Below are 27,882 nucleotides of genomic sequence, written 5' to 3'. Positions count from 1 at the left end.
AAGTTTTGTTGCTAATGAAACTTTAATTGGCATGGTATATAGTATGACATTGTGGCGATTCTCATAGTCACACAACATTGTTTGTTTGCATGATTCTGTGCACCAGTCATGAAAATTTAGTGTTTTCTCAGGTACGCCTTGCTACTGCATACACATTCCCTAGTAGTATTTCCATTTTAGCATATGGTAACAATAACATGCAATTTCTTGAGTGAAAATAAGTATATTATCACCTGTTGTAGTCCAGCAGCATGCCGCATCCCATCACTTATTTAATCCCAATGTATATATCCATTGTCAAGGAAATTTTTCAATCTACTTGCATCGATTCATTGTACAATCATAAGGTCTTTCAGCACTACACGGTTAAATATAGGTCTCCACTCAAAACATGAATATCTATTTTTAAATCCAAATCCAGGGTTTTTAAGTCTACCTTCCCTTCAGGTCGATATGAAATAAAGTTTGTTTAAGTGTTCTGTCATATTTATATCACTAAAATTTAATCATCGGGGATAGTTGGATCATTAAAGATATTGGGATATAAGTTCCATGCCAAGTTCATTGGTTTATTTTGGGTCCTGTTCCCCTGCTTTGGTACAAAGTGTGTATGTGTTAATGGAAAAATTATGCTTTTCCTAGAATTTGCAGGTGATATGAAGAATAATATTCCAATGGCTCAATAACTTTTTACTGGGTGAGTCTGCATTAGTTTTTCATTCCATGGGGAACAATTTACAAGGTGGATTGTATAGTAAACATACAAGAAATAAAAGAAAAATGATGACATCAAAATTAGAGTAACAAATAATTAATTCAAGCAAAAGAGATACAAAGGATTAAAAAAAACATGTAGAATGTTGTGAATGATGAACTGTAAAGGGTTCCCCACCACTGTAATTTCCTACTATTTCTCTGCAATATCTCGTGGAGAATCAATTATGGAATGAAGGTGTGACTACTTCGCCTTATCTGATTTTTTAAGGGAAAACTTGTGAATTTTGATGCTTGATTATTTGTTATTTGGAAGGATAGGGGCCTGTGGTCAATGTTGACCATGCCACCCAAAAAGTGGCAGTCTAATTCACTGGGACAAAAATGCATATCCAAAAGGCATATATTTTGGCCTATTACTGTGTATTGCTACCGTAGTGGATCTTTGTTATGCTAGCCCCTATTTTGACAAAGGATAATTCAAATGATAGAAATTTCCTATTTGTTATTGTGAGTTGTGTACCTTTTTCTGTGGCCATTTCAATATTCCTTGGTTCAAGGCTCAAGCATGTCCAATTTCCTAACTCTTTATGTAGTTGATTGTTGCTCATCTTATCTAGTACCTTTATTTAAGATTTTCTTAACTATGAACTGTGGAGTATTCATGGAAAAATGATCTTAAAGAAACCCCATTTCTATGAGTGAAAGGAATGTGCCTCATTCATTCAAGGATATTGGAGAAGCAAAGGATTAGTGTCTTTATTTCATATCTCACCTTTTGTCTCGACAAATTGAAGAGTACCATATTGCATCCTGGACCCGCTAGAATATGGTATTATGTTGACATGCAAGATGATGGTGATGATTATTGAGAAGTCTAGTTTTTTGCAATGGTTGTCATTCATACCTCTTTGAGCCCCCACTCCTTAGATCCAAGCATGTAAGACTTTTGTTATAGGTTTCCCCACTCGAACTCCAAATGTAAACCTTTTGATATTATTTCACCCAAATGTTATAGAGGATCTATGATAATAATTTGGCATTTTTTTCGGACTTATTGCTTCTCTAATGTTGTTATTTGCACAAGAGTGTCCCCTATGAATGGGTCAATAATGAAAAATCAATTCAGCATTGGTTGAGGAAGGAACGAGAGAAATTCCTCTTCCCGGGTGGAGGTAAAATGTTTTCCAATGGAGTTGGTGAACATGTGGATCGTATGGAAGAGTTCATCCCAGGAATGAGAGATGGAGCCATCTGAACTGCACTTGATACTAGATGTGGGGTGGTAACATTCTGACTAGTGTCAATAGTTTTATCAAAATGAATCCAGTCTTTGATGTCTTTCTGAGTTTATATTGTCGATCACATGACGTAGTCAAGTTATGAAGGAAGTATACTCCATAAACAACAAGAATCTAGAGTCAAGTTAAACTGATGGATGCACCATCAACACACATGGATGATTCACCTTATGATGCTCACTACACCTGAGAGTCTGAGACAACTAGATTATCAAAAGAAAGCTAACATAAATTTTCATGTTAGAAGCAAGAGGATTAATAGGAATTGATCTAAAGTTATTTTTCTATGCATCATTTTACTTTACATAACATCTGAACCTGCTCTTGAGCTAAGTTTAATAGTAAACATTTTGTTAGAGAGACATTTCTCTTCCCTCCTACTAGCTGTGACAAGCTGGATTTATACAATTAGGCCTTGGTGAACATGTTGACATGGTACTTAACAAAGAATAGCTGTAGAATTACAGCCTTAGTGAACATGTTGACATGGTACTTAACAAAGAATAGTTGTAGAATTATAGGTCTTTTCTAGAAGTTGATTCTTAGATAGCCTTACATCTAGTATTCATTAATCTATCTGTAATTGCTATTGCTTGCCATGATATGTATATTTTTGTATCTTACATGATAAATATCAAAATAATTTACTTAATGTAAATGTTCATAGATATGTTAGTGGAATATGACTTGTGAGATCTACTATATAAGTATACATGTCCTTGCTTATATAAGAGAATACCTTTTGTTCATGTTGCCAGTTGGGGTGGTGATTTGCTGGATCATGGAATTATTACAATGTCACTGGCACCCAGAGACAATCATGAAGCGCAAGTGCAGTTTGCACTTGAACAGGGTATTCCTACAATGTTGTGTATCATCTCTACATAATGGCTTCCTTATCCACCCAATGCATTTGACATGGCTCCCTGCTCTTAATGTCTCATTCCATGGAAAAAATTTGGTATGTTTGATGCTACCTTCTAAATTTTCCTTATGTTCTAGGCTTAGAAGTACTCAGATTAACATGGATAGAGCACAACAATTTTCAAATCATTACTTGGTAAAAATAAATATAGTTTCATTCTTATTGCACAATCAATATGAATAACCAGCGACAAGAGTATAAGTTCTACTGCAACTAAGTGTAGGGGACATCCACCCAGCACCCAGTCAATTTCTTATTCTTATTCTTCAATACTTTTCCAAATAAAAAATATTTCATTCCCTTCTCCTTATTTATTGAATAGAAATTTTCATATTCAGTTTTGATTTGATTGTTATAGTTTAGGAAGGTGTACATACTCTGTTTCTTTGGATTTGAAGTAGTGATTTTTTATGAGAAAACACATGTTCTTAATCATTAACCATATACTAATTATTTAATTAAAGTAGTTACAATTATTTTATTTTCATTTATTTATTTCGTTTTTAGTATTTATTTCAATTCAATCAAATGTTATGGTTATGTAGCATTTTAGATTGATATTCCTATTCATTTTAGTAGGTTTTGTTCATTGATTTAGTAAGAGAGTGATTTTATGAAAAAAATAATTTCCCTAGAAGACATAGGGAACATGATCCAACTAAGGTGTTTGATTTAGTTTCATTTTATCAAAATTATCCTTGATTGCTCTTCAATTCTTTAACTTTTATGGGAGCTTGGTAGCTATTTATTGAGTGAAGTTTTGTTGATGCAAGTAGAGCCTACCTTATGGAAATAGATTGAGGACTGCAACCAGGAGGCTTCTGTAGAGCACCAGCAAATTATAAAAGTAGACGACATTAATGGAACACAACTATAGAGGAGCAGAAGGCTGACTATGATGCCCTTCAAGGTCTTTTGAATAAGATGTGCTATAAAATATACAATGAAAAGGATGACATTGTTGTATGGCAAAAATATTTGCAAAATGGTTGCTACACTACCCATGAAAAGATAGTTTACCCCCCTAAATGTGATGACAACATTGAACCAGATGCTGCCTAGTATGTTCCCATGCGGTCTTGTGTAGTAAAACCAAATCCCAACTTCAAGCAGTTAGGAGTAAGACAAACTCCAAAGTGGCCACAACATTTGAAGGTAGCCCCAAAGTGGGTCCATACATATTTTGGGGGCAATGATGGTGCTTTCAAAAATGATACAACTCAATGGGTGGCACGCATTAACCATTACAAGATAGTTGTACCTGATCTTGGAATAGATAAAATAAGAAATGTTATGGATATAAACACTCTTTATGGGGGTTTTGCTGTAGCACTGATAGATTATCTTCTGCGGGTCATGAATGTGGTTTCCTCTTATGGTATAAGTTCCTTGAATGTCTTTTATGACCGAGGAATAATTGGTACATATAATGACTGGTAAGTTTTTTTTCTCTCGATGCTATGATTAGGAAATATGGTGTGCTCAACACCATTATCTTCGCTAATACTTGAGGCTTGTGTTGTTCAGGTGTGACGCATTTTCAACCTATCCAAGAACATATGATCTCATACATGTTGATGGTATTTTCATTGTAGAAAGTCACAGGTAGGTACAAAATTTTCTATCAAGTGGTGCTAAATGTTGGTTTTTTAATCCTCATGACCTTGAGTGAGGAAAAAGTACATTTGATTATTGATTATTTGTATTTTGTGAAACATATATGAGATGAAATATGTGTTGTTGGAAATGGACCGTATATTAAGACTTGTTGGCTATGTCATAATGCGGGAATGACCCCATTTTGTCGATAGTGTCAAGAATCCAGCCATAGGAATGAGATGGAATTTCCAATAGAGGGACACTGAGGATGCAAAGAATGGGGATGAAAAACTTCTCATTTGTCAGAAAAGGGATTGGAGGTTTTCAAAATATACTTCTGAATGATAAATCAAATCTTAAAATTTCACGGCCTCTATTCCTATTCTATCCAATCAATCTGGCATTAAAGTGAGTGCATGGCTGTGAAGGTATCTATTGATAGGATGCATTTTCCAGCCATTATATATCATTTCAGTGAAATAATCCATTTCATTTTCCCAGGATGCCAAGTTATATATTCCCCTCGTATTTGGGAGATCTAATACTGAAGATTAGAACTACTATATTGAATCAAATCCATTTTTTTATCTTGAAGCTCTAAGGTGGGTAGTTAGGTGTTATTTATATTTGCAGTTTTCATTATGGAGGAATTTTGTAATGCCAAAACACTTTGCGCTGTGGTGTTTTAGAACTCTTTTATTACTTTCACTTCTTATGATACAAATAGGTGCCCAATAATGAGTTGTAAAAAGAAAAAGCCATGAAAGTACTTATTGGAGCATTTTAATGCCTATCTAGGTATAGGAAATGTACTTGCATCAGTAGAGTATGAAGCCTGAGATGATTTTCAAGGTAAAGGGAGGGAAGAACTGAGAGCACCATCTAAGAGGGATGAATTTGGTCTTCCACATTGGAGCTTTTCATATTCTTGGTAGTCTGAGGCTATTTGGAAAGATTAAATATTATGCCCTTCATTTTGAGCTCTTGAATACATATACTCATAGCCTTAGAAGTAACCCTGTAATTACCATTTTCCCATTCTACAATGAACTTGGAATTATCCTTTATCCAAGAAACGTGTATACCTCTTTCAACAACAATTTTTAGCATCAACAAAGTGAAAATATCTCTACTCTGGTATTAGTCTCAACCCTGTCTGCTGCCTTTAAAGAAACAACATGGTTGTCTCCAATAATTAAGTTGTATCCTTGTCCATATTTTCTAGGAATACCTTGACAAACTCCATCAAAATAGCTCAATGCCTTACATTTATCAATCTCATAGTTTTTCAAATTTCATTGGTTGTTCATCTTTATAGGTTTGAAAATACCTTGATAGGCATATCTAACACGATGAACTCATGATACCCAACTAATAGGTGATATTTATGATATCCACTCAAAGATCTCCTCTTGCTAGCACAACAAAATTCCTATTCTATTTTCCTAAACACTAGAGAAAAGAACACACATCTAGCATTATACCACCTGATTATGCTCAAATGCAAATTTGAGCCTTGAGGAAATTTTGGCTACAACATGTAACTTCATTCAATCTTCACTGAAGCATAAATGGTCCATAAAAACCAAACGCATGCATAGAAACCAACTATACTTGTCAATACAAAGAAAGCATATGAGATAATTGTCATGTAGCTGAAGTATAGAATACCAAAGACAAGGTTCATAATCTCCATCTTGGTGAACAATTAGAATGTAGCCTACATGAATACATAAAGTGTAGATGAGCTTGAAGTTAGATAAGCTCTACACCACCAGTTGTAGTCCTCACTACACAACTGAAAGTACAGAGGACAATAATGATATTTGCAGAAGTAACAATAATGATAACAAAGACAATGAATAGAAACCCAAAAATGTTATAAAAATGATGTAGCCAAATAGATGTTAAGATGAAGAAGAATTCAATGAAATATACACCAAAGGGTAATATGCCTCCAATGAGTATTAAGAAAATTGACTCCATGTACCATGCCTGCTCTGGAATCTACCTAGAAATGTTATTTGTCTTAACAATATCTTCAATTATACGTTTCTTATAGCCAAAGTAACTACCAAAAAATACCAAAGACACAGATATCACAAACCATAAAAATACCAAAGTAGCTATTGTTCCAATTGGTACAACACTAGAGGGCTCTTCACCTTAGATCAGTGCATTGAGGACAAGGAAAATGCCCAAAAAAATGCCAGTGAAGATGAACGCAGTCTTAAACATGTTTGTTTTCCATTCTATCCCCTTGAACTCTATATTGTGTTTATGAAGTTGAATTATTTTCCAGTTGGGAAGAATTTCTTGATTAAATAAGAAAATATATAAAAACTAGGATACAAATTCCGCAAAAAGGGACATAAATCTTCTCGTGCACTCTTGGATATTTAGTGAACACAGTGGCCCCTTAGGCATTAGAGAAATTCAACCTACAGGTTTCAAGATTCGAAATATTTGCAAAGGCTTCAATTGTGTCATTTATCCCTTCTTGCATTCTAAGTTCCAGTCTTCTTTAGTGTAACTACTTTCCAAGAAGAGAAAGGCAGATGAGGTGCCTTGAGGAGGTTAGTCACCTTAGGTATGAAGGGTCTCAATTGTCTTAGAAAATAGTGTACGTTGTTGGAATTATTTTCCATGAATTCCTACATTTATAACAATTTGTCAGTGGTTTTATCTATAGTCACAAAGTGAAGATGCTATTATTGTATTTCCAAGTATTTATTCTCAATGCCACTTGTCATTCTGAAAATACTATCCACTCAATGAATGTATCAACATCCATTTAGAAATTGATTGATGGATGTTTTTTGAATCAAATGACAAATGCTTTTTCATAGCTTGTTTGTCCATATGAATGCACCTTTGTTGCTCATCTCATCATTTTAATTTGGAGTTGCTTCCCTTGACCTTTTCTTTTGTTTCTGCATAGGATATACCAACACTGAAGCTTGAAACAATAGAAAACAATTTTTTTCTTTTTTTAATTCTATTTATTGTTGTTAATATTGTCGTCATAGGTTCAGTGGCTAGATGGACTTGGAGCATTGAGAGAGGTAGGATTTGTATGTCGGGAGGTGAAGGACTGGGCAGGTACAGGGTACGACTGAGAGGAGATGAGGGAGAGTGTGATGACCATATGGTCAGAGTATCTTGTCTTGTACTAGTGGATGTATGATGGAAATTATCCCTAGAATGGGAGCCCTAGAATTTTGTATTAGATGTTGTTAGTATAAAAAAGTTTGGTTGAAGAATTAAAAAGTTGTCTATGTTCTATGCATATGTTATTTACTGTTTTATATTTCAGCTTGTGCAAAGTAGTTTATGGTTGAGATTCTTATTTTGGTAGCGTCATTGATTTGAAGACACTAACCTAGACCTAAGGTCGTGGAAATTCAATAGTGAAATTATTTTCTCTAAGGAAAAAGGCTTTGTCATAAAAATCCCATATCAGATATTTCTTCACATTGAACGGAACACTAAGTCCTTTCACAATTTGTCTGTAGCTCAGAATTTTGATTTTTTTTGTAAGTTTACTATTTCTAACATCTCGGTGTATCGAGCACTGAGTCTCCTCTTGTAAGATGAATTGGCTTGTCATTCTGAAGTTGGAGGAGTGGATCTTGATGACTTCTCTTATTCTTATGATTTATCTTCCATCCAATAAAATCTAGAGTGGTCATTGCCCTGTGAATATACTTTCTTGATGTCTAACACCAATCCCAAGAGCAGGAAGGATAAGGATTTGACATACTTCCTTCCATATACTGTCAACAGGAAGAGTTGCAGAATATTTATAAATGAAAATTCAAAAACCCATTCAATAGGTCACTTCCATCTACATTTTCCATTGTGGAGCTAACTGGCATGTTAAAAACAATATTCTCCAATATTTAATGGTCACACCCTTTTCTATACAGGAATATGGATGCCCATCCTTGCCACAAGCTCGTAGGCCTCTTCTTGTCTTGACATATGAACTTTTATATTTATTTTCTATCTTGCACATTAAATTTTGAATAAATCATAATTAGAGCTCATGGTATAGGGAGAATGAGGAGTGGTGTTCCTTCCATTTGTAACCAGTTTTCTAGCTGGTAGGAAAGATGTTGCATTTGTTGAGTGACCTACCATCTGGTTTAGTCCTCTTAGCACATGGTATAAATCGATGAAATCAAACCTTTTTTTCCTATTGTTTGATCCTTGAGATTCTTCTTGCATGATTAAGAACCACTGGACTCGATAAATTTGGCATGTATCTTATAATAAGAGAAGAATCTCCTATGATGACTAGTTGATCAATTATTTGATGCCTCCCTAGAACCCACCCACAACTGTTTCTATCCCCCCGAGGATCAAGCACATTCCCCCCCAACACCGGCCAGTGGTTTGCCCTTTGAGTCCGTTGAGAAAGAGTATTTTTTTTAGATCTGTCATTTTTGGGATTCATTCTCATCCATTCAAATTTTCCATAATGAAAGGTATTATTATTGTTGTTAGTGTGTTTTTTTAACTGGTGACACTCATGCCTCAACCATAACCCCATGCTTCCCACTTCCTCTATTGTGTGGGAGTCCATAATGGCCATTTATGTAAGTTGGGGTATTCCTTAAGTTTTTCCTCTTATTACAGGTGGACATGTAGTTAAAGTTTATTGAATTTCCTTTGATGTCATGGAAAGGGTGGTGTACACTATATTGACAACAATATTTTCTCATTTATCTTGAGACAACCATTTGTGGAAGATGTAATAATATTCTTTTCATAAGATGATGGCTTGACTTCTTAAAGCTTTAGAATCATGGGATTTAGCAATGTTTATATAGTCATTGGTCATAAGACACTTTTTCTTGTTATTAATATGCCTATCAATGCTCAACGTGTTGGTTTTTTTGTAAATATGAAACTACTACCATGCTATGATATCCTCACCTAGAATCCAATGAATCCAAATGTATTTATGGGTGTTATTGTCACTTCCGTGAAAGATTATTGCCCACATTTGGATAAATTCTAGAGCAGACCATTTGGCACAAATGATAGTATCTTTGTAATTATGTTGGAAGACGATCAAGTGAGTATTCTATTCTTAAAAACATCATATTATGACGTAGTTACTTTGCAATCTGCTTGTTTTGAAATTCATTTGCTAGTTTTTTACACAAATATTTATGTATGATTTTTGAAATTTCTACCATCCTATGAATTTCATGAATAAAGGATTTCTTATTGTTGCTAAATAGATTACTGTGCAAGAACTGCATCTAAATTAAACTATGGAGAATTTTCTAGACAAAATAGCTTATGGAAGTTCACTTTGTACATTATATGGTTTACCACTACAAGAGGAGATGAGGCATTTGAACCATATACTATGGAAATGTTTCTAGTAGGGATTCCTATGGTTTTTAATTTTGTGATTATTTCACCTCATGGTTATTTTGGGCAAGAAAATGTTTTAGGAATGCTACACAAAACACTGGTGAAGAGGTAAAGTTTGCAAAATGTATACCTACATTTAAATCTTGGGAAAAAAGCATATGATTTTTATCATTTAACTGATCCATATCTCTTGGAGCCCAAAAAACCATTTGCTTTGGATAATCTTTATCTATAACCTCAAAAGAAACCCTATTATAAGCTAAAGGACCATTATGTCCTCTTGAGTCTTGAAAAAGTATGATGGAATTAAAATAGGTGAGGAACAGATCCAAGTTTACTATGTCAGAACCTAGGTTCATTAAGATGATGATATTGGTTTGAAGATATCCACTATACAAACTAGGACTGCCCATACTTATCGTTGCCATCTCTCTTTCATCATCAAGACTAACATACTGAGGACCTGTAACTTGTGGAGGCCCATGGCAGTCATTGCAATGCAATTTATTAGAATACATGTCATGTCCACAAGTTTTTATATATACTTTGCATCCAATGTGGCAATTTCTTATTATGAGATTTACCACATCCAAAAATGGCATCATTCACATCATTTTGAAGAAGTCTACAAATGTCAACATAATTTTTTTCACATTTACAAGTTCCCTCACATTTGTTAGTTTTTGCAGCTCAAACACTTTCATAACAAAACAGGAAAAGTCAACTAGCAAAAATGGACCACTCCTTTTCATCTACTAATATTAGAATGAAGTTTTATTAGAGGCATTGTTTGTTTATTTATTTTGGTTAGAAAAGGGTTTTCTCTTTGTTTTATGTGACTTTCAATTTATCATATTTAGCATGTTGAGAAATGGGAAAGAATAATGTGTAACATTTATCTTGCAGAAATTGATGTCGAATGAAAGGATATAGAGTTTAACCAAGCTACAATTCACTTTGGTAAAGGCGGAGGAACATCTTAAAAAGTTGTCTAAGAATACACCATATACATAGTTTGAACATAATAAATATATGGATTTTTCTTTTGTAGATATGTTCTTTTTTCTACCCAAGATATCATGGCAACAAAAATATTGATATTGTAGAAATTGTTTGAAGACCTCATTGCGGTCTATTTTTTCTGATGTCATGCTTGATTGATACCTTCTCTATGTCAGGAAGACTTTAAATATAAATTAATGTGTTCCTAAAACAAATTAGATTCAAATTTTATAGATATAAATGATAAAAACAAATTTTAATCCTTTCATTTGATTGTTACTTGAATTTTCTATGGGCAGGTTACAGGAAATGTGATTGGAAAAAGGATGGGGACAAAATGCAGAGCATGTCTTGGATATGATTCATTTGCTATTAGAGATCCTTCAAGCACTTGAGTTATTGACTTTGGAAATGTTTCTAGTAGGTATTCCTATGGTTTTGAATGTTGCGATTCTTTCACCTCATGGTTATTTTGGGCAAGAAAATGTTTTAGGAATGCCAGACAAGACATCAGTGGATAGGTAAACAAATTTTTTATAATTGCAATCTCCATTCCATTATATACTCTCTTTATTGTTTGACTCTATTTTGAACGTTTATTTTGATTTTATTTTGTCCTTTAACTATGAAATAGAAAATATAAGTATGGGGGTTTTTTACGCAGTGCATTATATTAGATATCATTTTGGGATTCAACTGCGTTAAGTAAGATCATTCACGTATGACCATTTCCATGAGAGGTAGTCGTAATTGACTAATTTCTCATGATTTTTGAATAGTTCACTTAGCACTCATTGCATCGGGTGATGCTCACAGGGGTGAAGAAGTGGGATTGAAACTAGTGAAATGTGGAGAATGAATCACATAGCATCAATCATCACTTCCGGGGCTTGCACTCGGTAACCAGGACTTCCCAGGAGGTCACCCATCCCAGAACTCCTTTGGCTCAAGCGCGCTTAACTGTGGAGTTTTTCCCCACAATCAAGCCCACTTAGCTTGCTACCCCATTTGCAAAACCTTACCAAGTATTGTGCCTCATGAACCATTCAAGTAGATATCCCTTGACTCTTTTTGAATTTAAGTATGGGGGTTTTTTACGTAGTGCATTATATTAGATATCATTTTGGGATTCAACTGCGTTAAGTAAGATCATTCATGTATGACCATTTCCATGAGAGGTAGTCGTAACTGACTAATTTCTCATGATTTTTGAATAGTTCACTTAGCACTCATTGCATCGGGTGATGCTCACAGGGGTGAAGAAGTGGGATTGAAACTAGTGAAATGTGGAGAATGAATCACATAGCATCAATCATCACTTCCGGGGCTTGCACCCGGTAACTAGGACTTCCCAGGAGGTCACCCATCCCAGAACTCCTCTGGCTCAAACGCGCTTAACTGTGGAGTTTTTCCCCACAATCAAGCCCACTTAGCTTGCTACCCCATTTGCAAAACCTTAGCAAGTATTGTGCCTCATGAACCATTCAAGTAGAGATCCCTTGACTCTTTTTGAATTTAAGTATGGGGGTTTTTTACGCAGTGCATTATATTAGATATCATTTTGGGATTCAACTGCGTTAAGTAAGATCCTTCACGTATGACCATTTCCATGAGAGGTAGTCGTAACTGACTAATTTCTCATGATTTTTGAATAGTTCACTTAGCACTCATTGCATCGGGTGATGCTCACAGGGGTGAAGAAGTGGGATTGAAACTAGTGAAATGTGGAGAACGAATCACATAGCATCAATCATCACTTCCGGAAGTGATGATTGATGCTATGTGATTCGTTCTCCACATTTCACTAGTTTCAATCCCACTTCTTCACCGCTGTGAGCATCACCTGATGCAATGAGTGCTAAGTGAACTATTCAAAAATCATGAAAAATTAGTCAGTTACGACTACCTCTCATGGAAATGGTCATACGTGAATGATCTTACTTAACGCAGTTGAATCCCAAAATGATATCTAATATAATGCACTGCGTAAAAAACCCCCATACTTAAATTCAAAAAGAGTCAAGGGATCTCTACTTGAATGGTTCATGAGGCACAATACTTGCTAAGGTTTTGCAAATGGGGTAGCAAGCTAAGTGGGCTTGATTGTGGGGAAAAACTCCACAGTTAAGCGCGCTTGAGCCAGAGGAGTTCTGGGATGGGTGACCTCCTGGGAAGTCCTGGTTACCGGGTGCAAGCCCCGGAAGTGATGATTGATGCTATGTGATTCGTTCTCCACATTTCACTAGTTTCAATCCCACTTCTTCACCCCTGTGAGCATCACTCGATGCAATGAGTGCTAAGTGAACTATTCAAAAATCATGAGAAATTAGTCAGTTACGACTACCTCTCATGGAAATGGTCATACGTGAATGATCTTACTTAACACAGTTGAATCCCAAAATGATATCTAAAATAGAAAATACTTTGTATCATGTCCATTTAAACAACCACTAAAACTTGAAGATAAAATTAGTATTACACGATATTGATTCGAATCCTTATAGCTATTTCACGTTTAAAAAAATTCATAACTATAAAAACATTTGCTTTCATGTTGTTATTTGAGCACATGTTGTTTATATACTTGACCAAGTTCACACATTAGAAAATGAAACGTTGTTCTGAATAAAATGACAAGAATTAAACATCACACCTTAGATTATTTGTTTTCACAAGTTATCTACAACTTGAGCTTTTTAGCATCTAACTTAGTTGGCACGGTTGTGCCTAAGATTTCCTTGAAGGTTGAATACTACGTTACTAAGGTGTTATTTTACATGGTGACATTTTATTTGCTTTGTTTATACAAGTCATCTAGCTACATTATAGTGGCCACTATCGCTCAACTGAAGAAAACTTGTTCGAGTTTCTTGCTTGTATAGGGAAAAATGGCTTTGACATTGTTGATGTTGAGGTATATGTCATGTAAACTCATTATATTATACTTTAGTTTATATTCTAGTGTTCATTGTATTTAATGTCTTACACTCTGCATTGTATATTCTTTTTTTTTCAGAAAAGGAACTCAATATTGATGGTAAGAAACAGGAATTGAACAAAGAGGCTGAGAGAAATAAAACTGGAGCGAAAAATGAAAAAAGAGAGAGACAAGAGAGCCCCTCTAGTGATACCTTAGAGTCAATATCCCACATAAGACAAACACATAGAGACTGATGGTCAAGTCTTTAGAGTTGGTGAATTCACTTGCAATGCCTTGGCAACACAATAATAATGCTTTGAAGTGATGACAAATCATTTCATGTGTAAATTGTAGTCCAACCAATATTAAGTTGGAAACTCATATTGTAATACTTTAACATTTCATATAATAAAATTTATGTGGTTGAAATTATTCATAGATGCACTTGATATTTTTTAGTATTGTAATTAACATATGCAACTTTGCGTGTTCATATTAGATGAACATGCACATTGTATACATTTTTTAAATTTAGTCAAAAACTCATAATATTAATATATGTTAATTAGTAATGAACACACAAAATCAATCTAGAAAAACTAAATTAGTAGGTTATATTGATTAATGATGAACACAAATAAAATGAATATACGGCTAAATTATTCATTTATAATGATTATTAATGAAAGTAAATGAAATGAATATAAAATACTAAATTAGTAGTTTATATAATGAATATGAAACTACCAAAAAAAGATAAATTGCTACTGCAAATGATAAATTTGTAAGTACAAATAAGACTAAATTTTTCATATATACGTCTGTTAGTAGATAATCTACAGTATCTTATAACACAACCAGAATTTAGTCATATTTCTCTGGCCATTAATTGGTTTTAAATGATGACTAAAATTTGCATATATATGACTATTAGTAGCTAATTTATAATATCTTATAACACGATGAACATTTTGGTCATTAATTAGTTTTCCCCAATGATCATATAGTAATATATTTGGTCATTAATTGTGGCAATTAATGACTAAATTTATGACTATATATACTACTAGACGATAAAATTGAGACAACAATTTAATGACTAAGAAAAAAATGACTAAAATTTGGTCGTGCTATAAGATATTGTAAATTAGCTACTACTGGTCACTGACTGAAAAATAGTCAGTTATATGCAAATTTTAGTCGTTTTTTTAGTAATTAATTAGCCATTTTGTACTAGTGCTTGATGGCTTCCATGAAAAGTGGAGAAATTCCAATCCTCTTGTTAGGGTCCTATAATAATAGGATTGATAATTTTGAATTCGCTAGGATTAGTCTTGTAATATTCTACATACTTTTGCTTTCTGCAAAATATTTTCCCATATTAAAAGTAAAAAATTTAAAGAGGGTAAGTCCTAAAAGAAAAATAAAAGGACTAAAAGAAAATGATAGAAAAAGAAAATAAATTATTAACCCCACCAAAAATAAATAAAAAATAGATTCTGAAAGTGATGCAAATTCAAATGCCACTACTTTTTACTTTGCCTTGCATAATAAGATTGTGTGCAGCTTGTCAAAATGCCACAATCCATGATGGTCAAATAGTTTAACCTTGATTCATTCATGCTTTAAATTTCATGTTGATACATAGAGAATGAAGATCTTGCCAAACTGTTTAATCTTGGCAGATCAGTAGTTAGGTAGAGAATAATAAGGAGCTCATCATTTTAATATGAGCCCTTAGAAGTTATAAGGTTAGAATTAGATAGTTTGTTTATCAAAGAAAAACAAATAAAGGGTGAGCAAGCTCAAATACACCCAATAAATGAAGAGAAAATTCTAGGATAAATAAAGGGTAGGCAGAAGAGGTTTTGGAATGCACAAGGTTTCTAGCTCATATGCACCTTGATCATGCTTGATCCTATGTTTCATGTGCAGGAGGAATTATCAAAGAGAAAGGACATTCACTAATTTCCTCTCATTTCATTAAACCCCTTACATGTATAAATTATTAATTTCCATTTATTACCCTTTCATTACTTTTCATTCCCTATTATTTTCCCCTACATGGTTCCAAAGGACCCTTCCATCTTCATTTCCACTTCTAAAAATATCCCTAACCCTTCATTTTACCTTTCCCCCTATTTCATCTCATTTTCCCTTGTAAACCCAGTAAAACCCCCTTATCCTAAGTTTGAAAGGTTAAATTTATCGGGCCCCATTGAAAACCCTCCCCGATACCCTTTCGACTAAACTCTTATGTTATTTTAACCTATAGTCCTACTTTTTATTAATCCATTGCATACATTACTTCCCTTTACATTTTAATTGAAAAGCTCGACCCCACACCCCAACTCACCCGTTGTAACTTCACTGCACGATAGCCCTCCGATCGCTCACCTCCAGATCCAACGGCCCATAACCATATCACGCGATCCCATCATCTAATCCTCAACATCCAAAAAGTATGTGAGATTCACGGTTTTTCTCGAGCACCCATTTGCTACATCGCAGCCCCACATTATATCGCGTGCTCTTAAAAAATACCTCCCTTCACTCAAAAGCAGCGCGATATGCCATAAAACCACCTCCCCGTGTAGGATGAAACCGCCTACAGTTCATACATTAATCCCATGCCCAAACGTTAACCAATGTCGATTAAAAGGCAAAATGCCACCCTTTTACCCTTTTCACTGTTATTTCATTGCAAAAACCTCTACTAACCAATTCTCAAGCTCAGAAACCCTGTGCAACTGTTTTAACCAACTTCATAACCAGAAGACCCATCAAAATCCAATTTCAAGAAGCACACAGACAATTGAAGCCTCACAAACCTCTGCTGCTACTGTTAGGGCTCCAGGAAACTCTCCTAGGTTGTAGCTCGGAGATGCCTCGTAACATATAATATTCAATATGGTCCTAGGAACTTATTGGGATGGGTGATTGTTTGGTTCAAGCTAGATAACCACTTCTACTCTGTTTTCACTCCAAACATGCATGAACATCCTCAGACTACAATGCTTTACACCACTAATTCTCAACAATTTGCAAAATAATTGAATGAATGAAGAATAACAACCACACCAGTAGATGCATATAGAATGTATGATGGCCAGCTGCAACTAGTAAAGAAACCTTCAAAGCTAATCTATCAATGCAGAGATAAGATGGCAGTTATCTTGCATTAGATACAGAAGAAAATTGAGTGACCTACTCACTGATACATTTAATTTACTAATATAGAGATAATATGACAGTTATCTAACATTAGGCATAGAATATGTTGTGAATAAAGCACTTCAGGCACAAGCTTAGAATAGAGGAGAAATGGGCATTGAGCAATTAATAGAAAAAGAAGCTTGCATTGCTGAAAATGAAGATGAGACGGTGCAAGTTACAGAATGTCTACAGTCTCCAGAAGTTGAACCAAAACTCAATTGCCAACCCTCATTACATATTTCTTCTAGATATTTATAATCTATCATTACAATGGCTCTTAGCCGTTTATGGATGGAGGGGTATTAATTGACCACCAACTACCATTAATTGTCTGACAGCATCTCTGAACGTAGTTGCTTTCTTCACTACAGAAACCTGATCAGTTCTGGTACCATGCTGTCTTCCAGGTGGTTGGATTAATTAAAGCAGTGGAGCTCCATGACTGTTTAATTCGGTTGATGAGTCGTGTTGTGTCCTTTATTCCTTTGGCCATGCTCTTTGTTAATTCAGTTTCATGGTCAGACTATCACTAGGCTGACATAGTTGGCCATCTCCTTCTACGGGTAACAGAGAGGACATGGGGTATGGAGTGCATGGGTGGATGGATGATCGTGAGTGATCGTGAATTATGGCTATCAAATGGAAGGAAATTTATGGCAGAGATCATGTTTTGGAGGCTAGCGGGCATGGTGGGAGCGGAACATGTCCGGGCCATTAGATCTCTAGGCGAGTAGATCAGACAATTATTGGGTGGCGGAGATGTTCGAGCGATAATGCATAGAGTGGTTTGATTTAAGTGGTAATTTTTCTTATTGCACGGGCATCTGGCGGTAAGCAATAAGTGTTAAAACTCGCCCGATGACATTCACAAGATGACATATAGTGGCGGGGAAAAGAAAAACCGCCCTCATCATGCGAGTACTTTGAGCGCTTGTTGTCCGCGATATGGGTGATGACCGTTAGATCTGGTGAGATTGATCTAATGGTGGAGGACTCTTGGAGAAGTTGGTGTATTGGATGGGACGTGGACTGTTGGATTAGCGGGGAAAGATCAATGGCTAAGGTGCAGTGAAGGTACGAGACATCTTCAGGAAATGTGTTATAGGTGCATGAGGCATATGAGTGAGGTCTCATGGGGATTTTGTAGATTTCACTTGGGGCTAAGGCCAAAGAGGAATTTTTTGGGGCGCAAAGGTTAAGTTAGGAAAGAAGAAGGGTAAAGTGTGAGCGAGGTAAGGGAAGAAGAGGAATAATTACCCATGTCCGACACTTTTAAGGACAATGAATCAGACTGAACCTTTCCTTCAACCTTCAAAAATTCAGCATTGCATCTCAGGGCTAACATTGGCTCCTTCTAGGGATGAAATCCTCCGTGTGAGGTTTCAAGAACCATAGACCACCGCCTTTCGCATAAGAAATAATATTAGAAATATTACCTAGTATTCCATTGGGCATGGAGTCTATCTAAGCGTACACTAAAACTTTGAAAGAAATAACATATTTACAATGCTGAAGCCTGAAAGCCTTAAACAAAATAAACTTTCAAAAACCACCCATTGACCCATGTTAAGAAAAGAGTGTAACAAAAATATATTAAGAAAGAAGAAGTCTATGCAAAAGATTTAGCAAAGGGAGAAAGGACATCTGATGATTTGTCAATAAAAAAGGAAGGTATGGAAAATTGTGTGAAATTTCCAAATTCTACTCCAATTTAAATTATTGAGTTATGTGGAAAATTAGACTTTCAAAGAAGGGAGTTGCAAAAGCAAAGGATATATACTCAGGATAGATTGCTAAAAAAGGAAGACAAAGAAATTTTCATGAATGACAATCATAAGGAAAAGGAGATGGTAATGAAAGTTTAGCAAATTGACATTACAGAAGGAGGAGTTCCTTATTGTGAACCAAAGTAGAGAGATATCATTGAAACAAATGATACGGAGGAGAGTTTAAATCAACATACTGATGTGTTGACAAAGGAATTGAAGGAAAACTCGAAGCAGCATACTGAGATGTTGCCAGAGAAGGAAAAGGTAATGAGGCCTTATATTTTTAATTTTGATAATTGTTTTATGATTACAAGATTTGTTGAAAATGAGACAAACATGTTTCATAGTGAGGAGTTAGTTTTAGAACTAAAGAAGATTGGAAGTTTCCAGGACAACCATGCTGATGAGGAAGAAGAAAAGTGTGCAGATACTATGCTTGATGAAGTTAAATTGATTGTTAGAATTAGTCAAGAAAGTGAAGGACAATTATTGAGGGTTGTCAAGGAAGAAGAAGGAAAATATGTTGGAACTGATGAACAACATAGTGATGTATTTGAGGGGAATCAAGTACAAAGGAAATTGAAGGACAATTTACTTTGTGAAAGTAAATTTATAGATATTGAACAGAGGTTGTTTGGGCAACAACAAGAGGGTAAGGATGAAAGGGCAGTAGTAAGGATCCAACAACTTCAAAGAGAATACAATAAACAACAGTTTGAAGATGAATGGACAGAGTACAACAACAATTGGCAAACTAATTATCAGTCAAAGGATAAATTGGACATAGAGATTGAAAGAATAATAAGATTGATGTTGAAGGTGCCTTAGAAGAAAATAGCAGTAAGAAGAGCAAGGAGCAGCAGAAAGAGAAAGACAACAATAGATTGTGAAAGGATAGCTAGTGGAGAAAAGCAACATAAAGTGTGGAAACCTGGAGAACAATAACAAACATCATCAACAACCAAGCGAAAATTACAGAACAATGTATGGGATCGGGAGAGACAAATGAGAAATGCACATGATCAAGAGGTCATGATTATTTTATCTTGGGCGTCTGATGTAGGAGCATACAACTCAACAATTTCATTATGTTTTAGTTGACTTAGGGGGTCTTGTGCTTTCAAGGAAGTTGGATTCCTATGTATGTAATCATTAACATTTTGAGTGATTAGAATAGGAATTAATTAGATATTGTGAGGATATTTGTGAATGCTCTCGAATGTAGGAGAACATGGGTGATTAATGATGACGAGAGAGTTAGAAATCAATTGTAAGTCTTGGACTAGAAAGTGGTTTCATGATTCGAGGAGCTAAAGAGGATTCTTAGGATAAGTAGGAGTCAAAAGTGGACCTAGAGGATATTTAAGAGTTAGTTCAGCAGATTAAGGATCTAAACCAGAATTAGTTCAACAAAACCTTTTGTATAAATGTAAGCCTAAAAGGCGTAGAGGGTCAGTATTTAGAGATTAGTTAGTGAGTCAAAGAGTCAGTTAAGCCCATGGGAAGAGAGGAAAAAAGGCCATTAATACAGAAGATCAAGCCAAGAAAAGAGTTCCTGTGTAAATACATGTTTATTAAATAGACAATTTGATTCTTAGTTCATGTGTGTGTATTGAATAATGGAGATGTATATTGTATATGATATTGAGTTATTCTATGTAACATAGATTGTAGGTACACATCCAGAAGGGAGGCGAAATACAGAGAAGAGTGAAAGAGAGGTATTGTGGCTTTTTACACATCGACAGTACATGAAGAAGCCTTCAGTGTTACAGTGAAGGTGGAGGAGAAAAAAGGCACGAGAGGAGTTAAGTTAAGGAGAGAGTTGTGGCAGAATAGCGAAGGGGCAGAACCCTGAAGGAAGCCGAATCCACAGAAAGACATTGAAGAAATAGCATAAACCCAAAGTAAAGAGCAGCAGTGGTAAGAGAGAAAAAATTCCATTGATCGTGGTTGAAGTCTTGTAGTAAATCCTAACTGTCGATCCCACAGTCAATGCTTACGTCACTTTCAACTGCGGGGTTAAGTTGGTTGATAACATGTGTGCTAGTTGAAGGGCTACAAACCATAGGATCTGATGACCTTCATCATCCAATGGATATCAGGCTATAAAGGGATCAAACTTTAACCTCAAGGGTGGACTTGAACATTTATAGATCGAGGACTGATAATTCTCATCGGCTCCATGAGGGCGGTTAAATGTCATGAAATTGATCCACCTGATATCATTGTGGACCGTGGGATCAAGCGGATCTTGATCAATGGTTATAAAGTGTCGAGATAGTTTGTTGATATGGGGAAGATATCAGCCATCAGATCGAGGGTAAGATCGACGGTGGAGATTAAAGTGAAAATATTTGTGGAGAGCGGACCGCAAAAAGTTATAGCCATTGTTTAATTCTATTTGAAGTCCAGTTGTATTATTGTGTATCTCATGTGAGAGGCGGTGAAGTCACATGTTGGTGTGATGCGATATTGAGACAACCATTGATCTAGTGGATAAAATCAATGGTGGAAATGGTAATCGAATGTCACGAGTGGGAAACCTGAATGCACATTCTATTGAATCCTTTGAACTTTACGATTGCGATAAAGGATTAACTAAAGGTCAGATAGGGATTAGTTGTCGAATCATTCCACATGAGATTTAGTTAAGGGGCCTTAACCTTATTTTATGAAGGTTTGACCAAGCAGGTCATTGAAATTCATGGGATTCATAAGACTATGCATTTTATATGCATACTGTGGGTATCGTGGGTTTTTCCTGCATCAAGTTACCTCTTGCGAAGCCTTTGTTGAATATCAAGAGCCACTAAAGAGAAGGGTTTTATGTTGTTAACCCATAACCATGACGAATGGAGATCTGATGATAGAGATACCTTGTAATGCTTGGGACCAACTGTGATACTGACAGTGTGTGGCCTAGCAAATGGACTTCGATGAAGTGTGAGTTTGTTGATGACCCATAACCATGATGAACGAAGATCTGAGGATAGAAATACCCTGTAATGCTTGTGACCAACTGTGATATTGACAGTGTGTGGCCTAGCTAGACACAATAATGTTGATGATGATAATGATCATTGTGAAGAATGAATGGAAAACCCTCCTATTTATAGTAAAGTGTTGAGTTAATATCCAAAATGGAGAATAATAAAACAATTTTGACCAAATCGAGATCTAACCATTAGGAATACTTTAATATATTATTTGGAGAGGGAAAATATATTCAAAATGGTCATATATATTTACTTATAAATAATTAATAAATAAAAAGATTTATTAATTATTTCACGAGGATTAAGAATGCTATGAAATTGAAATAATTATTAAATAGTAATTTAACAATTAGTCCAATAATAGAATTAAGGAATAATAAATAAACAATGATTTATTTAATTATTCCTAGGAGATTTAGTCAAATGTGACAAGAAATAATTATCAAGCAATGATTTAATAACTATTTTTAGAGAGAATTGAATAAATAATCATTTATTCAATTATACTCATGGGATTTTTTAATTTTAATAACAAAATAATTTAATAAAAATGGTTTACTAAATTATTTCCCATGGTGAAAGTGATTTTACTATGGTAAAATTAATCCTGCACGGTGTATTTCGATCCACCTAGCTAGAAATGTCAAGGTGATCATTTTTTTGGTGATAACATATGTTGTGATCAACATCCTCCAAAATGTTTCCTACACTTGAATTTGAGGGTCTACTAAGAATATTATGATCTTTCGTTCCATAATCCCTTCATGGTTCATTGATGTTTTGCATTAGGTTTCAAGTCTTCTTCCTAGTTTTGAACTGTAAAGTCACTTGCTCACACATTCACAATTCTAGTTGAACTCATGAGAGAACTTTGTTTATGCAATATTAAACAAGCATAGCACCATCCATTAATATAGTGGCTCTATGATGTTCATCTCTTGTCAAGATTCAGTGTGCACTTTTGTTGACAGTCTCGCTCACTATGGTTGCATTTGTGCTCCACTTTTGGTGAGTTTTCTCAATTTTTGTATTTCATTCACTCTCACCTTCACAAGTGTCTCTTTCACACTTTCAGCTATCATTTTGGCTTGTTTTCACTTTAATAAGTGGCTTTATCATGTTATCTTCACTCTAGTATGTGTCACTTTCAAGGTCATTCACTTTTTGCAAGTGGTGTCTTCATGTTTTCCTTCTCGCGCATGTGTCACTTTTGTTGTTTTCACTCTTGCATGTGTTGTACCTTTTCATATCACCAAAGATATTTCTGTTACACTCTTTTGCACTATAATATCCTATATATCATTAGAATGTGCACTAGACACATTCTTATAGCATAGTGCACCTTTTTCTCATAGTTGTCACTTTTGTCGTAACTTGTTTTCTAAGTGTTGTTTGAGGTGTCGCACTTCGGTATAAGTGTCACTTTGTTCTCGTGTTGAGGTGTGATTTATATCCATGAGTCCTATTAGCCTCCTATACCAATAGGGTTTCATTTTTCATGATTGACAGTGGAAGTACCAAAAATGTTCATCTTCGATCACACAAAGGTTCTATTTTTGTGAAGGAGACAGATAATTAAAAAATGTAAAGAGAGTATGCCTTAAAAGAATAATCAAAAGGAAAGAAAATGAATTGGTCAAAAAATAAAATAATTGAAATGAACCCCAAAGAAAGACCAGGAAAGTGGCCAACCAAAATGCCACTGCTATCTTGATGGATGGCCCAACAGTTCAAGCTGGGCCATGCCATGTTTTAAATTGCCTGTTCTAGACTAGAGAAAGAAAAATCTGTCCAAACAATTTAAGCTTGGCAAATTAGTAGTTAGGCAGAGAACAACGGCGCCCAACTGCTTAATCTGGGCCCTTGGGAGTGATAAGGGTAGTTTTAGATAGCAAATTATTTGAAAAGAAAAAGAAAAGATCAATTGAGGGTTTGCAAGTCTAAGTGCACCCTCCCTGAAGTAACAAAAAATGCTAGGTACTAAGATGGGTAGGTAGACAGGGGTTGCCGAAGCCTGATTTTCTTCATATGTTAGCTTGACAAAGAAAGTTTATATTGGCAAGAACAGAGCTGTCTATTCAGCATTTTTGATAACAAAATATGGAAGCATGTCTAATTTCCCCTGTTTCCCCCAGAAAATCCCTTTCTAACATCCCTCCAATGGACCTTGGGACATACCCAACAAGTCCTAGCACCTCTTTTGTGAAATATTAAGCCAAGGTGTTGGTCTCTATCACACAAGAAAGCCACATTTCTTATGTAAAATCATTTTTTATTCTCATCTGCTTCTAAATCTAAGTTTACTCTTTAAACTTAGCTCTTTGTTCCTCTTTCATAACTCCAATTCATATTGACTTCTAACCTTACTATTTAACTCCCTAAGTGTTCCCCTCCCCCTACTATTATCATATTTTATACAAAAACCCAAAAATACATACATCCCCCACCCCTTTTTGGGTATTATAGCCATATATGTTAAAATTCGGGAAATGTGACAAAATCAAAGGCTTCCATGTATATAGTTTTCCATGCTATGTTTGGGAATTAAACTAACACCTGGTTAATTTAATAACCCTCACTCGCTATACCCTTCATAATGTTAAATTCACTCTTTTTCGCATCACTTGTGTAAAGTTCCCATAAACCCACATTTACCATTTATCCAAGGTTTTGTGTCTCCGCGCTGTATCAAAAGAAATAATTTTATAATGGTTGGGGTACGCCGTTATCGCGCTGGCGGCTTGTCCTCCCGTCCATCGTCAGATCTGGGCCCTCCCATCCAACGATCATCAGGCATTTTGGAGCCCCTCTGCTATCTGTCCGTTAGCGCCCGAAAACTGTTAGAGGGTGACGTAGTGCCAGGGACGCGTGCTCATTAGTTATTGGATCGGGCAGCCTCTGACCATTACCAGGCCCATACCAAAAGCGGTCTGATAATACCGCTTATCGTCGTTTACTTCCCGCCCCTACGTCATCGCCCACATCAGCAGACACGCCAACTGTTGTTTCACTCTCTATCCGGCATGGTCACCACGTCAGCCCAGTCATACATCGCCACGTCACCTTCTGTACCCGGGCCTGACCAATGACTTGATGCTGACGTTATTTACAAAAAGGCGCCAAATCCCTTTTTTTCCATATATTCACCCAAAATCATCATTTTTTCGTATTTCTATTGGACAATTGCTATGCACCCTTGCATGTTTTTTTACATCGTTTGTCCGCCAACTACAAAATTTGTGCCCTGAGCTGCTGGCGCTGTAAGTTCATCAACCTTCAACACCTTCGGCCTCATAGTCCCCAGGTATTTACCGATTTCCTCTGCATACCCTGGTCTTCCAAGTTCACTGTATTAAAAGGAAAGAAAAAAGCATAAGAACTGCTCAAATTCCTAAGTACTAAGAACCTCCATCTCCCAGCTTAGCCCCAAGTTCATCTGAAGGAGGTCCCATTGTTGAAATTTTGTTGAACTCTCACAGCTTCCTACACATTTGCGACTTAAAACCATTAGCAGACAAATTCCACTAAAAAAGCAGCACTCACTCCCATCATTGGCTCCTTTCACTTTCTCAACAAGTTGTTGCTCCCGGTTAACCCAATACACCTTCATTCTCATCTCTGCAAATCATCTCATCGACCATAATTTACTGTTCACTGCCAGTTTTGCTAAACGAAAGCACAAATTCAACTCCAAGCGAGAACTAAACAATGGAGACCCCTGTGGCATTGAATATTGCACCCCTGAATGCCCCACATAAGAACCTGGAATGGTTGGACCTTGCTGACTGGGATTATCAAATCAAAGAAACAGTTGAAATAAGCAACAAATATCATATAGAAACTATTTGTGAGCTGAAGAAGAAGCACATAAGTGGTGCTGATGACATAGGTATCTGGGAGTCCAACTTGCCCATTTATTACCTTCCACAAGTCAATGTGTTCCCAGACTTCATCCATCAGTGTTGTGAACACTATGAACCCTCTCAAAGAGCAGTTTTGGGTCCATCTGGGACTATTTTATTTCACATCACTCCTCAATCCATAAATGAGATGCTAAGCTTTGAGCCAACTAAACCTCTGGTGCCCCTTTCTATGAATTTTCTGCTCAAACAAGGTGCCAAGCTGCCCAGCTCAGAGGTCACAAGGATTGGCCAGTTGTTCATGCGGCCAGAATATCAGCCCCGACAACCTCCTCCTTATCTACATGTCTGGTTCAATGAAACAGGGAGGCTGCTAGTGGATATGATGTCCTGCATTTTAGGATTCAATACCAATGATTTTGTGGATGAAACAATCTTGGTAATGTTATCCATGTTCACTCCGGGACAGCCCCTTGCTATCCAGTATGATTATGCCACATTCATTGCTGACAAAATTCATGAGCAATTCATGAATTTGGAGAGAGAGAGGGTATTCAAATACACATCCTATATATATCATTTGATATTATACAATCAGCCTGACAGTTTCCCTATTTTCTTAAAAAAGCTGGATGCAAAAGGAAACAGGAGGCCAGTGGTATTCTGGACACCAGTCTGTCACCATATCTCTTGCTCTCCATACAACTATTGTGAGTTCATTGATCTGTTCATCCATCTAGCCTTGTCTCTACTGCAGAGTTCTCCTACTCCTAGACTCACCGATGAAATGCAGAAGATCCTCCAGCTTTCAAAGAATTATATCATTGGGGATTGGTAGTTCTACCAAGAACACAGTAATTAGAGTATATGGCTGTGAGCTAGCCCCCTACAAACTGCCAAAGTACGTTTCCATGAGACTTTTTGCATTAGAATACTTCCGACAATTTGGAAATGCAGACATGATCCATTTTCATAGCAGAAATAAGAAAGCACAGCTGAAAATTAAACACCAACTAGGTCCATTCATATTTAATAAGAGGGAAGAAGCTTGGGGAGAAGTAGACAAGATCTTAAAAAGCCTCCAACTCATGACAAGCTTCTACTGGGCCTCAGAAGAATCAAGTATAGGCTTACTACCTATGATCACCTTAGCATTCCACAAATTGAAAAATATGCTAACCAACTAGAGTGGAAAGAAGGCACATTAGTGGAGGATTATCCTGAAGAAGAATTAGCAGAAAGAGCAATTAAAAAATTAGAAAAAGCAGTTGACTTGGAATATTTTGGACAGGTTTGGTCTCCAGCTCGTCGGCATCTTGGAGAAAGTGCCTCATCCTCCACTATTCCCAGGTAATCTGCCAAAGCAACTGGTCAAGCAACAAATATAGCTAAAGGCAAAGAAGTACAACAAGAGCAGTCACTGCCTAGTTTGGAGCAGCAAGAAGAAATGGCCAAAATTCCTGCCTCCACAGAGCAGCAAACCCAAGAGCAGATCCCTCGAAGGTAGGAGGTGACAGTTGAAACTACAGTTTTACAGACACCTGCAAATGAAGAAAGAATGAGGAAAAGAGATAGGCAAGACGAGACTCCTCGTACCACTTCAACAGATCAGCAAGGTGAGGAAAGGAAAAGACTTAATCCTTTCTCTGAGGAGGAAATTCCTGAAATACCAACTGATACTATGCTCCCTCCTAGCATCGAAACATCGGCCAGCTCCTTACAGCAAGAGCAAGAACTGCAACAAGGAACAGAAGTAAGTTCTTCAAGGCAGCAGACCAAAGCAGATTCTAGCATCAAGAAGCAGTTTACAGACATAAAAGCAAGAAATGAGCCGGTTAGATACCAGCTCTATAACCAGCTGCTCAAAATGGCACCAACCAATCAAGAAAGGCTCATGTAAGCCTATGATATCCAAGAAGGAAAAATGACTCTTAGTCATTTTAGACCTACTATGCAACAACCTCAATAAGCTACAGACTACATCAGAACTAACTTGGAGTTATTTTCCAAAGACATCCACCCCATGGGCCAAATCGCGATACACAAGCAAACAGGGGAGATGCTCTATTCTACATTGGCTGATAAAACTCTATTAGCACGCCGCTTGAAGAATTCTCTACATAACACTACTGCCCAGTTAGAATTAGAGAAGGCTTCATCTCAAGCCAAGGACAACAGAATCAAGT

At 36.1% G+C, this 27,882-nt stretch overlaps 1 pseudogene; it reads left to right on the top strand.

The window, feature by feature from the left end:
• LOC149173199 (putative methyltransferase PMT20) overlaps positions 1–4,734 on the top strand; it is a 52,554-nt pseudogene extending 47,820 nt beyond the window's left edge.
• The last annotated feature ends 23,148 nt before the right edge of the window (positions 4,735–27,882 follow it).

This window comes from Pinus tabuliformis, chromosome 4_2, assembly GCF_031772625.1.
Source record: "Pinus tabuliformis cultivar Carrire ecotype Pingquan chromosome 4_2, CPIR1, whole genome shotgun sequence".
Taxonomy (NCBI): Eukaryota; Viridiplantae; Streptophyta; class Pinopsida; order Pinales; family Pinaceae; genus Pinus; species Pinus tabuliformis.
This window is presented reverse-complemented; position numbering and strand designations above follow the sequence as displayed.